The sequence below is a fragment of the Crocodylus porosus genome, unplaced genomic scaffold (genome assembly GCF_001723895.1).
Source record: "Crocodylus porosus isolate Cpor-Errol unplaced genomic scaffold, CroPor_comp1, whole genome shotgun sequence".
Lineage (NCBI taxonomy): Eukaryota > Metazoa > Chordata > Crocodylia > Crocodylidae > Crocodylus > Crocodylus porosus.
Window position 1 is genome coordinate 3,012,880 of NW_017728923.1, and position 12,516 is coordinate 3,025,395.

General features: G+C 48.4%; 1 long non-coding RNA gene across 1 annotated transcript; it reads left to right on the forward strand.

Annotated features, from left to right (window-relative positions):
• The first annotated feature begins 2,670 nt into the window (after positions 1-2,670).
• LOC109313551 lies at positions 2,671-10,765 on the forward strand. The gene is made up of 3 exons (XR_002102078.1): positions 2,671-2,681; positions 2,856-2,857; positions 10,594-10,765. It is a non-coding gene; the product is annotated as an uncharacterized LOC109313551 (long non-coding RNA).
• The last annotated feature ends 1,751 nt before the right edge of the window (positions 10,766-12,516 follow it).

The following is a 12,516-nucleotide window of genomic DNA, read 5'->3' on the forward strand; positions in this document are numbered from 1 at the left end:
AACTGCTTTTCCAATTGCCACTCTTAAATCTTTCCCCACAAGCTTTCAATAATGACAGTAGTTAATTGCTACCATTTTTATATACACCTAAAACAACCACCTGCAGAAAAATCACAATCCTTAAATACCATTAATTCCCCTTTCAACTGTGCCATCCTCATCCTACAGATGAATTTCCTGAAGCAGAGTTATTAAACCCAAGGGCTGACAATTCTCTTTCACAAAAACTGATTTCATCGGGCACTAGAAATTGTGGAGGTCATTTAGTTTTGAAACCAGAATTCACAGTTTCAAGGCTTGAAAAATGCAGTTGTAATAGTGACTGACAAATGAGAAGTTGGCACAGGGGAACAAAGAAAACTAAGCCATCAATTTTTGCAAAAGTTAACCTTTCATTGAGAAGAAAACATTTCTGACCTTTCTGGTTGAGGATGGAAAATAAACATGTTGGAACAAGAAGAAAATACTACCTGATGCCATTCTGTCTTTGTAGGTCTACATACAATTTTGTTGCTTTTGCTAATACTCCTAGCTTTATCCAGTAGCAAAAATGAAACTCAAAAAGGTTTCATCAGTTCTACCCATGATCCTAGGACTCCTACCAAGCAGCTGTGAAACTGTGAAGAACCACATCCAATTAATGCTGGTACTGCTGTTTGCAAGGCACTGAACAGAAGCCATGGTACCCCTTGGACCTGCTTGGCTTACCCTCTCTCCAACTCCCCTATCAGCCTCTGGCTAAAAGGCAAGGCCTACTCTATGCATAATCACTGGGCAGTTAAATCCACTTCTCTTGTGAGTCTCAAGTAACTTCATTTTAATAGAGACAGCTGACTGGGACCACTTATGTTACTCCAGGACACTTGTGGCGTCTCACAGAGAAGCAATATGAACCCAGCTCTGAAAGAAGTTCTGATTCAACCCTACTTGGATGTCCAGCATATTTCTGGTGACAAAGCGTACATTCAAGGAGGTGGATTATATGCATAAATTGGATGACGGGGCACAGCTCAGATATATATCCTACCCCAACTCTCCATCTCCCTTGAACTGTTTATGCCCAAGAATTTATATTCTGACTTAATCCTCGACTTAACCTTTGGGGAGAATGGAAAAAATTAAACACATTCAGCTGGAGATCAGCTTGTGGAGCAAGAAAACCTTGTCTCTTGAGAAGAGATGGGTCAAAATAGGAGAGAAAATTCTAATATTATAAAAGCCTAAGTCCATCTGTCTGTCTGTCTGTAATCCTTTATTTGCGCTCTGATTGGCTTACAAACAGCTCCTGCCCTGCTCCCTGGAGGTGGCAGCAACAGAGCAGATGGAAGGTGGGGGGGGGGGCAAGGTCAGCAGGGCTGTTCTTCCGCTTACAGTCTAATCTTAGTACCTGACAAAGCATGCCGTTGCCTACATATGCCTCTCTAAACCAGTTATTCGCTGAAGAATCACCCTGCCCCGATTGCTGCCTAACTTTAAAATAACACAGCAAACTACCTCAGTCTATTGGATGAATATTCTCTTGCACCACTTAAAAGTGCAGACTACTGCAGACCAACTACACTAATGTCCATTCAATAACCTCAACTATAGTATAGCAAATCCATAACTTCAGTGATGTGGCAACATAGACAACTTAGAAAAGAGCAACAGCACTTACACAGATGACGGCAGTGGGCTTCCTCAAAATTAAGCAGTTAAAACCAAAAATAATTTTATTATCAAGTTCTATCTCACTGAAAGTACAGAGCAAATAATTAAAATCCTGATTGCCTCCACTCTTCTGCTATGGGGACAGCAGTACTGTTTTCTGTCTATTGGTTTAATTATCCTATAGGAACATTTACAACATTAACAGTTACATGAGTCTTCACCTGAATTAATACTGAAAATGCAACATACTCCTCACTAACATAGAAGTCAGCAGCCATTTTTATTGCCCAGTACCAGGATGCTAGGGCTTCATGCCTGAGGGAACTGTTCATTCCAGGGAAAATGCACAGAAGGTCACATCACTTTCTTCTCAAAGCTACAGTTTCTCCTCAAGATTTGTTAACCTTGCTTAAGCCCTTTGGCCCTTCTCCCTAAATCCCATTTTACCATAGCAGCTTGATGCCGACAGGCAAGTGATATGTTCTCCAGTGCAAAGTGCCCAGCCACATCTAACACAGCAGGTTTCCTGTTTCTAGGAAACATGTGGCTGATCCCTGCTGGCTGTATGAGAAAGATCATGTTTTCTCTCTTTCCTTCTATATGGAGATGATGGAAAATGTCAGTTTCTCATAACTCCAACTAGACACAGACACCTGCACACAAGCTTTTAAAATACACTACCCAAGAATGTTCTTGGCACGAGCCTCTTTGCTGTTATGCACGCAAGTTGGGCAAAAGCCATTGCTAAAAAACCAACTTGAGCTCCATGAGGGGAGGCTAAAGAGAGAGTTCTGATCTAATGACAACACTACCATTGGGGGAAGGCAGGAAGGCTGCTGAGGAAGTTCTACATTTCTCAAACACCATCATTAAAACATTGAAGATTTTCTAGTAGCACTGATTATTGTTATTCTAGTAACAATAATCTTTAAGCAGAGAAACAGAGGGCAATATAACTAAGGAACATCCAGGCTTAAAGGCAGCATTCCTAACCTTCACTGATCATTTCTAGGGTTACTAGTTCTAAAGAAGTAAAAATATTTACAATACTGACTGCGAACAAGAGAGAGAAATAATTCTTTCCTTACTTAAATGCACTAACTCAAGAGCAGGAGAAAGTTCAAGGCGGAGTGGGGAAAATACAGCTGGATCCAGCCCACGGGGCCCCTAAAAAAATTTAGAAAATGAATATTTATCTGCCCCAGCTGTCTGTCAAAGACCACAGCAGTAAGGAGCAGTAGGACCCAGGGGAAGCTGTTCAGCCTTCACAAGAGAAGGCTGAGAAGGGATCTGTTGGCCATCTATAAACTTACCAAGGGGGACCAGCGGGGAACAGGAAAGACCCTGTTCCCCCAGGGAACTACCAGGAGTAACTAGGAATAATGGCCATAAGTTGACTGAGAGTAGGTTCAGGCTCAACATCAGGAAGCACTATTTCAGTCAGGGCGGTTGGGATCTGGAGCCAACTTCCAAGGGGTCTTCAAAAGGAGGCTAGACAATCACCTAGCCAGGCTGTTTGACCCCAGCATCCTTTCCTGCCCATGGCAGGGGGTCAGACTTGATGATTTGCTCAGGTCCCTTCCGACCCTACCAACTATGAAACTATGAAGTCCCAGCAGGCTCCTACCATAACCCCACCTGCCCAGCCCCGCCAGAAACCCCTGGCTAGCAGGGGCTTCTGGCCTGGGACCATGAGGCTGTTTGCGCCTCCCTGCCCCAAGCAGGAAATACAGGTAAGAAGGGGGTGAGGGGCGAGCAGGAAGGTGGGGAAAGTGGCAGCAGGGGGAGTGGAAGCGGGTGGGTGTGCAGGAGTGCGGGGCCAACACTGGTAGAAGCATGGGGCATGGGCTGGCAGGGGTCTGTGGAGCCAGGCTGCACTGTGCCAGTTGGAAGAGAGGGGAGCTGGCCTGGCTCTGCAGCACCCCAGCTAGTTGGGACCTGCGCTCATGCCACCCACTCTGGGCCCTGCTGGCACTGGCCCCAGAACACCAATGCAGGTCCTGTGCTCCCACCTGGCTGCCGCGTGCCTGCTCGCTCCCAGCCCTGCGGCACAGGTAGAGACAACTGTAAGCAGCCCGGACTCCATGCGCCCCGCACTCACCTGTCCGGGCTGAGCAGTGGTGGTGACAGTGAGCAAGCTGCTGCTCAGCGTAGGGAAAAAGTGGCCCCTGCCCCTCCCCCTGCCAGCACCCTCTGCAGCAGTTGCCCAGAGCCCACACAGGGCTGTCCTGCCTCTATGCCATGTCCCTGCTGCCCATGGGGCAGTGGCAACAGAGAATGGACACAGGCAGCCTCGTGTGGGCTCCACCAGTGGTGGGAGGGAGAGCAGCCACTTTTCCCCCACCCCAGCAGCACTTCATGTCCTGCTGCCGCCAGGCCCGTTGGGCGAGCCTGGAGCCACCACATGGTTCAGGATGGCAGCGGCAGTGACGAACAAACCGCAGCTGAGTACGGAAGAAAAGCACCTCCCCTTCTGCTGTCGCTGGGCAGCCTGCCAGAGCCTGCTCTGCGCTAGGTTCCATTATAGCTCCTTTGCCGCTACCTCTATGCTGTCCAGCGTGGCAGCAGTGGTCGTGTACAGCAGCTGCGCTGGGCAGCACAGAGCCAGCGGCAAAGGAGCCACAGCAGAGTCTAGCGTGGTGTGGGCTCCCCCAGCAAACACTGCCCAGCAGTGGCAAGGAGGTGGGGGTTGCTTTCATCCACCCCAGCAGCAGTTCATGCCCCACTCCCGCCCAGCCCAACGGGCAAGCCAGGAGCCAGTGTAGGGCCCAGGCTGGCAGTGACAGCGAGGAACAAACTGCAGCTGAGCATGGGGGAAAAGCAGCTCCTCCCCCTCCTGCCGCCAACGCTCCCTGGGGCATCTGCTTGAAGCCTACACGGGGCTGCCTGTGCCTGCTCTCCATTGCCACCACTGTCTCATGGGTGGCGGGGATACAGAGGTGAGGCAGGACAGCCCCAGGTGGGCTCTGAGTGGCTGCCGCAGGGAGCAGCGGGAGGGGGACTGGCTGCTTTTCCCCCCCCTGCACTGAGCAACAGCTTGTTCCCCACTGCTGCTGCTGCGCAGCCCAGATGGGCATGTGGGGTCAGGGCTGCATGCAGTCATCCCCGCCTGTGCCACAAGTCTGGGGCGGGGGGGGGCTGGGAGTTAGCTGGTGCGCGACAGCCAGACAGAAGCCATGGCTTCCACCACTGGTAGTTATGTGCAGGCAGCGAGGCAGCCTCGAGAGGGAGGCAGCTGGATCTGTGTGCCCCATCCTATGCTCACTGGCATGCCTAAGCCTGGTAAGGTGCTGCCTGTGCACTGGGGCCCGCACCAGGTCAGGCAGGACTCTCCACCCCACCTGCAGCTGGGAGTAGGGGGATGTGGGCAGGGAAATGCTGCTTGCTCCTAGGAAAAAGACAGCAGAGCCCCTTCTTCCTGAGCAGCCCCAACTGGGTCCCCCTAGGCCACAGCCTGTGCAGCCCCCTCCCCTCCAGGGTCCCCCAGTATCCCAACCCCATCCAATCCTTGCAACCCCCCCCCAATTAAATGTAAACATGCAAACTGTAAAATTTACAGATTTAAATTTAATTTACAAGTCCACAGTATAAAAAGGTTGGGAACCGCTGCCATAGACCCTTGCCAGCCCCTGCGGTCCTGCATGCCTGCTCACTTCCACTCCCACCCCCCCCAGCGTCACTATCCCCACTTTCCTGCCCACCTGCCAGCTGCTCTGCACCCCATGGCTCCCATACCTCCAATACCATACCCACACATGCATCCCCAAAAACCCCTATACCCACCCACCCACAACTCCCCACAAACCCTACACAATATACAAGTAAGACTGCATTTTGAGCTTTTATGCAATCACTTCTACATATATAGCACAAACACACACAAATCAGATCAAAAATATATTTTAAATTAAAATATATGATTATGGGTATTTGATTTTTAGTATATAAATTCCCCCCCCCCGGTAGCAAATCCCCTTCCCCAAAAGAATACTTCCAGAGGCAAGGGGAGGGATTTCTGGTGGCAGAGGTCAGAGGTTAAAGGGGCGGGATTTCTGGTCCCAAGATGGTGACCAGGGGCACAGCATCTGCCAAGGGGTGGGGTAACTCATGCGGCCCTCAACAGCTTGCTAAAACTTGGTAAGTGGCCCTCCACCCAAAATAATTGCCTGCCCCTGGTTTAAAGAGAAGTCTAGGAAGGGGAGAAAAAAAAGGATAAGAAATTCCTTGCTGCTATGATACAATCTCTCTAGAACTTGTTTCATGCCAGATACAGCAAAAGAGAACAAAAATATAAGCCACCCCTATGACTTGAAGCATGAGGTGCAAACTGATTGACTGTTGCTTTGGACCTCTATTCAACAAGGTATTTTAAGCATATACCTAGCTTCTAGTACCAACTCCAAGACACTCCCTCTGGTATGTCTTGAGCCTTGCTGAGACCCTGCCCCTCCCTCTGCCCACTTTAAAAGGAAGTATAAAGATGCTCTTGCTTAAATCAAGGCAAGGCCTCTTTCAGACAATGGGAAGGTATCTCTGCTGTTTCAATGCCACTTAAGAACTTACCCTGACCCTCTCTTAGATGGATTATTTTTTGCATCTATCTGATTTTTTTTAAGCCTTTAAGGAACCAGATAAAGCTGAAGGCTGTAATACCCTAGATATAAGGTGCACTGACTCTTTACCACTTTGGAATCCGCAATTCTCTCCTCAAAAGCACCCTGAATAAAAAGGAATGTCACAGGCAACCACAGGAATGAAAGCCTGCCCAGTGAAAGCAAACACTAACTCCAGAGATGTTTCCTCAGCAAACCTTGCATTCTCTAAGAAAATCCCTTAAAAAAATTAAGCCCCAGTAACAGAATTAACCTGTCAGATGAATTAAACCCCCCAGCGTGCTAAACAATGCCTTGCAGTTATTAACAGACCTGTTGAATATATCATTCAAAGGAGCAAAATCTACCACCAAACTAATTTAGCTATATAGACAATGAAACCTTTCTTAAAACTAAAGACCTCAAAAGAAGAAAGCTGTTAGAGCACAGTGTGCCCCGTGAGCTCTGCTTTCTTACCCCGCTCTGACAACTGGAGGAGAGACTCTTAAGGCAGATTCTTTCCATGCAAAAAGGCTGAAATTGACCAGCAAAACAGCATTACAAGAGCATTAAGTAATCCCACCCCTGCAGTTAATGTTTTGCTATCCAATTAGCTACTTACTCCAAGTGGAAGAGGAAAAAAGACAGTGCGGAAGCCAGCAGCTATTTTGCAAAGCACGGACTATTGCAGGGAGTGAGTGCACTGGGATGGACCGGGGGGCAGAACTCAAAGAAAAAACTAAATGGCAGAGAAAGGAAACAGGGAGTTACCCTACCATGACCAGAAGAATCTGCCTTTGGCTGGAGCAGCTGGGCAGCCACATGAGCACTTCAGGTGCAGACCCACTAGGAAATGCCACCCTACTCTCCTTTCCAGCTTTGCTGTGGCAGGCGTGTGCGATCCTCCCTCCTCTTCGGGAGGAAAAAAAAAAAAAAAAAAAAAAAGAGGCAGCGACAGTTAAAACTAAATAAATAAATAAATAACCGAGCGCTTTAAAGCAGTGCCCATGTCTCCCTCCCTCCCTGCCTGCTCCAGCGCCTGGCTCACTTGCTCCGCCGCTTCCCGGCCGGGATGTTCCCGCTGCCGAGCTGGGCGGGAAGGCAGGAAACTGGCGACTGCACTCTGCGCACAGGGAACGGGGCAGCTGCCGGGCCGGGCCGGGCCGGGCCCGTCCCCGCGGGCTCCACACGCCGCTTCCCCGCGCGGACTGGAGGAGGTGCCGGCGCTGGGCTCGCCCGCATCAGGGGGCAGGCGCTGCCCCGGCCGGCAAGGGGGGCGGCGCGGGCTCCATCCCTCGGCTCGCGGCTCTCCCGGCCCTGGCCCTGGCCTGGCAGGGAAGGGCGAGGGTCGCACAGGAGTGGGGATCCTGGGCCCAGGTTGCCCCCAGCCAGGGCAAAGTCGGCAGGTCAGAGAAGGGCATGCGAGCAGGCCTCGCCCTGAGGGGTCTCACTCAAGCCAGCCGGGGAGAAAAGCGGCTGCCCGGCCGCCTGCCTCCCGTGAAGGGAACCCTGTAAGGCGGCTTCTCCCATCACCCGGGTGCCAGCGGTTTAAGTTCAGCGGCACATGGCAGAGCACTTAGACCAGCTGCTCAACCTGTTTGGACTCAAGGCACCAGAGGATATGGCGGGAGGCGCCTCTAGAAAATGCCAGCTCTTGGTTTTCATTGTTGTTGGACTCCAGAAACACTAGAGCAGTTCTTCTGATGCAGAGAACTCCTCAGGGCAGGGCAGGGCAGGATGTTTTTAGCACTGTGAATTTCTATGTGGGAACCCTGGATTTATCTGGTCAATCATGTTGGCACACTTAGTGCTAAATATTTTGCAGCACTCTTCCCTCCGTCCTCCTTGAAAGGATCTCCAGGCACCCCAGGGTGCCACAGCCCCCTGGTTGGGAATAGACTGAGGAAACAGCACTGTTAAACCAACAGCTTTCCCACATTGCACAAAGGGAGTAACCTTAGTTACACCAGTAAATGTTACCAAATTATGCACAAAATCAGATGTATTTACAAGCAAAATAGGACCCACAGTATATTAAACAGCATAACCAGCAATCTAGAACATCTGCCGCATGCAGTGTAGGCTGCTGAGTGAGAACCTTCCTTTTTGCATTTCCTGACTGAGTGTTTACAGTTGTAACCTCTACGGCAGCTTTTGTGAAAAAAGCAAAACAACAGAGAAGCCCAAAGTTAAATGTCCCTTTGAAATAATGCAAAAATACTATGCTAAGAAATCCACAAGGGTTGATTTTCTGTTCCATTCGTCTATAGGCAAAAAATGCATGCACCCAACCCATGTAGTATTGTACACACATGCAAGACCTCAAATTTACATTTAATCAGGAAGTACGTCACTACACAGCCCTGTGGTTTTAACAGATCTTGGAATCCTAACACCCCACTAACCCGCTGCAAGATCAAAGGGCTACAGTTTTTCCATTCTGCTATAAGCTCTTCTCAGGACAGAGGTGGCCCTTCCCCTCTGTTCTCCATTTATCTTTCAACCCACCCCAGTCCAGGCCCTACCAGACAGCACTGAACCACCTGTATTTGCTCACTGGCAAGCAGCTGCAGTTTTCCCTGACCAGCTGTAGCTGCTAACCACATGCCATCTAACTGTACCTCACAGTACCTCCTGCTTCCCTAAGTCCTGCTGGACCCCAAACCACACCAGTCCTGTACCCCGCTCCTAAAGAACACATGTTTCCATTTATCCCAACACTGGATTTCCCCCAAGAATTTCTACCCAGCTTCCACAAATTCCCCTCTACACATACAAAATATTCCGAGAAACAATGAAAGGCTGAGGAGGCCCACATAGTTCGGACATAATTAATGCTCTGCAGCACTACTGAAATGTTGCTGTACCCTTTCCCCTGAGTGCCACTTTAATAAGATACCATGACTATCTCTTCTTCCTCAGTCATAGTATATATAAGATGCTGTATCTACCCACTTCTCATCAGTGAAATTAAATAATGTGCAAATCTCTGCCCCATTGACAAAAGATGGGAAGCTAATATTTGCTCTTGGTTTTCCTGGTAAATCCACAAACTTACTTTGTGCTTATGCTGGTATAAAATGAAACCAGAATCAGGACTGTTGCATACAGCTTCTTCCTGGAATACAGAGGACTGTTCCTGACATCTGTTGTGCTTCAGCCTGCTTCAAAGGATCCCCTGCTCCTCCTGCAGGCTATCTCAAAGGAGTTCCCATTTAGGCAACTCTGTTATCCTTATCTGTATATAATATATCTGAAGAGAAGTCCCAGGAAGTGATTTTGGGTTGGGAACTGATGAAGGATATCATTCTGGAAGCTCTAAGAAGATTACTAAGGGTCTGAGGCTTCTAAGGGATACTGGGGAAGTAAGACCACTGAGATTCCCACTTCATTCACCCTCACCTGCAGAGCCAGAGCACACTCAGCTCAAAGTCCAAAATTGTAATAAAGCTCAAACACTGACAATCTGCTAATAAATCTGTTTTACTTCCAATCTGAGGGCTTTTTATATTATTTCCCTTTGCTAGTAATTTAACAAGTAATATGCCTAACATCCAACTTAAACCCATGATTAGGATTCTCATGATCTACGTAGATACTCAGAAACAATTCAAGATAAAAAAAGTACAGCATAAATCAGGGTATCCTGCTAAATCCTGCAATAGGATGGAGCAGGATACTGCAGGACTGAGAGGACATTTTTAGGACTCAATGGGTGGAGGGCACAGTCCACCAGCCCCTTCCCACTTGGTAAAATACAAATGCACAAATATACATGCAAAGAGATGAGTATATGATTCATCAGAGGAAAATAGTACACCAGGATTATAAAGGGATGTCTGTATAAAGTTATGGCAGAGAAAGCTGCTTCTGAGAAATATACATTTAAAAAAAAATCCAGAACAGAACCATATCTGGCAGCTGAGTGATAGCATGCATTGAGCTCTACAGCCAAAATGCATGAGGCATGATTAGAATACACCACAAAAACCTGTCTCTCTCTCTCTTTCTCCTGACCAAGAGCACCCTTGATCAAAGGCACCAGATACAAAAAGGGACATATCTGAAAGTCCAGCACCTGAGGGTCATTGGCAATGTGTAGGGGGTGCATGCGGGTGCACGTGCACCCCAGGATTGGTGATGTACCCCTTGCGACTGTCTGCTGCTGGCAGTGCCTACAGGTGGTTGCCATCCCCCTTGCCCTCAGTGTCGACACTACCGGCAGTGTCTGTGGGTGGTCACCAACCCTGCCCCCCCAACACCGCCACCGCTGCTTGCCACTGCCATGATACTCAACGCTGCCACCACCACCAGCCTCTGGGAGCATATGTCAGTCATGCTGGGGTTACAGTGGACAATAAGCTGAATATGAGTCAGTGTGCCCCTGTTGCCAAAAAGACTAACGGCATACTAGGCTGTATTAGGAGTGCTGCCAGTAGATTGAAGGACATGATTATTCCCTTCTATTCAGCACTGGTGAGGCCACATGTGGAGTACTGTGTTCAGTTTTGGACCCCTCACTACAGAAAAGATGTGGACAGATTGAAGAAAGTCCAGCAAAGGGCAACAAAAATGGTTTGGGGGCTGAGGCACATGACTTACGAGCAGAGGCTGAGGGAACTGGGCTTATTTACTCTGCAGAAGAAGACTGAGAGGGGATTTGATAGCAGCCTTCAACCACCTGAAGGGGTGTGACGTATAGGGAAGACACAGTGGGGCACATGCCCTCCCCCCTCGCTGGCCAGAAAAAGGGAGGTAACGGCTGGTGTCCCCTCTGAGAATGTGGGGCCGCCAAGAGAAGAGTCGGCGGCACTTCTGAGTTTGCTGCTGGCACTTCCACTGGAGGCGGTAATTGGCCACTGGGAGACCTGCCCCCACCCTGATCGGCGATCTGCCCTCCCAGGACCAGAAGGCATGAGTCACCAATGGGAGCTAGACTGTTCTCCGTGGTGGCAAATGACAGAACAAGGAGCAACGAGCTCAAGTTGCAGTGCAGGAAGTTTAGGTTAGATATTTAGAAGAACTTTCTCACTAGAAGGGTAGTAAAACACTGGAATAGGTTACCTCCAGAAAGGTGGTGGAATGTCCATCCTTGGAGGTTTTTAAGACCCAGCTAGACAAAGCTTTGGCTGGGATGATCTAGGTGGGGATGGTGCTGCTTTGAGCCGGGGTTAAACTAGATCAGTGGTCTCCAAAGTGGAGTGTCCGCACCCCAGGGGGTGTGCAAGACGATCCACTGGATTGTGGGAAGAAAATATTAGAGCTTCTATTTAGATATATATTTATATAAATATACATATATTGGGGGTGCGTGCTCAAGAATGTTTTACTGATAGGGGTGCGCAAATATAAATATACATAGATTAGGGGTGCGTACTCAAAAATTTTTTACTGATAGGAGTGCGTGATCAAAAAAGTTTGGAGACCACTGGACTAGATGACCTCCTGAGGTCCCTTCCAACCCTAGTTTTCTAAGATTCCATGATTGGGTGGAAATCCCTCATATATAGGCTGTGGCTGAGTGGACTTAACAGTGCTGTTAGATTTCAGACCTGATGCTAAATACATATTACTGTACTTAGCCCCTAAGTCAGGAAAGCATTAATATGAACTTAACTTTAAGAAAGTGCTTAATTTCCATGTAATTTAAAGTTAATATATGCTTCAGAACTTTGCTGAATAGGGATCCTTCCTGAATAGGGATGCTTCCCAGGATCCAAAGCACTTTGCAAGCTTTGACTGGTTAAATTTCACAACACTTCTTTCTAGAATTCAGCTGCCCATGTTACAAATGGGCAACCTGAGGCATGTAGTAATTCATGTGGTTTGCTCATGGTCACAGGATTCAGTGCCAGACCCAGGAATAGAACCTAGCTGACCTTGCTCCTAGTCTCAAGTCCTGACCACTAAGTCATACTCCTCCTTTTCCTTTCCCCTCAACCACAGCCACATCAAACAAGGTCAGATACTTCTTAAAACAGGTTCATGGAAACCTGTGATTCCTGCTACAATTCTTAACTTAGCAGAAACAACAAGATTATTTTTCCTTTCCCATCACAGCTGGAAATGACAAGAGTGGGTCTGAAGGTGCTGACTGTCTGATATTGTAAAGTCATCTTTGCCAAAAACATAACTGTCACCACGGAATGACAGCAGACATCCCAATAGCTTCAAGTTCCTATACATACATTTCCTATGCTGGACCTTTCTGTTATCCAATAACTCCAATATCCCCTTGAACAGACAGAGCGGTCCCAAGCTTGTCCCCTATACA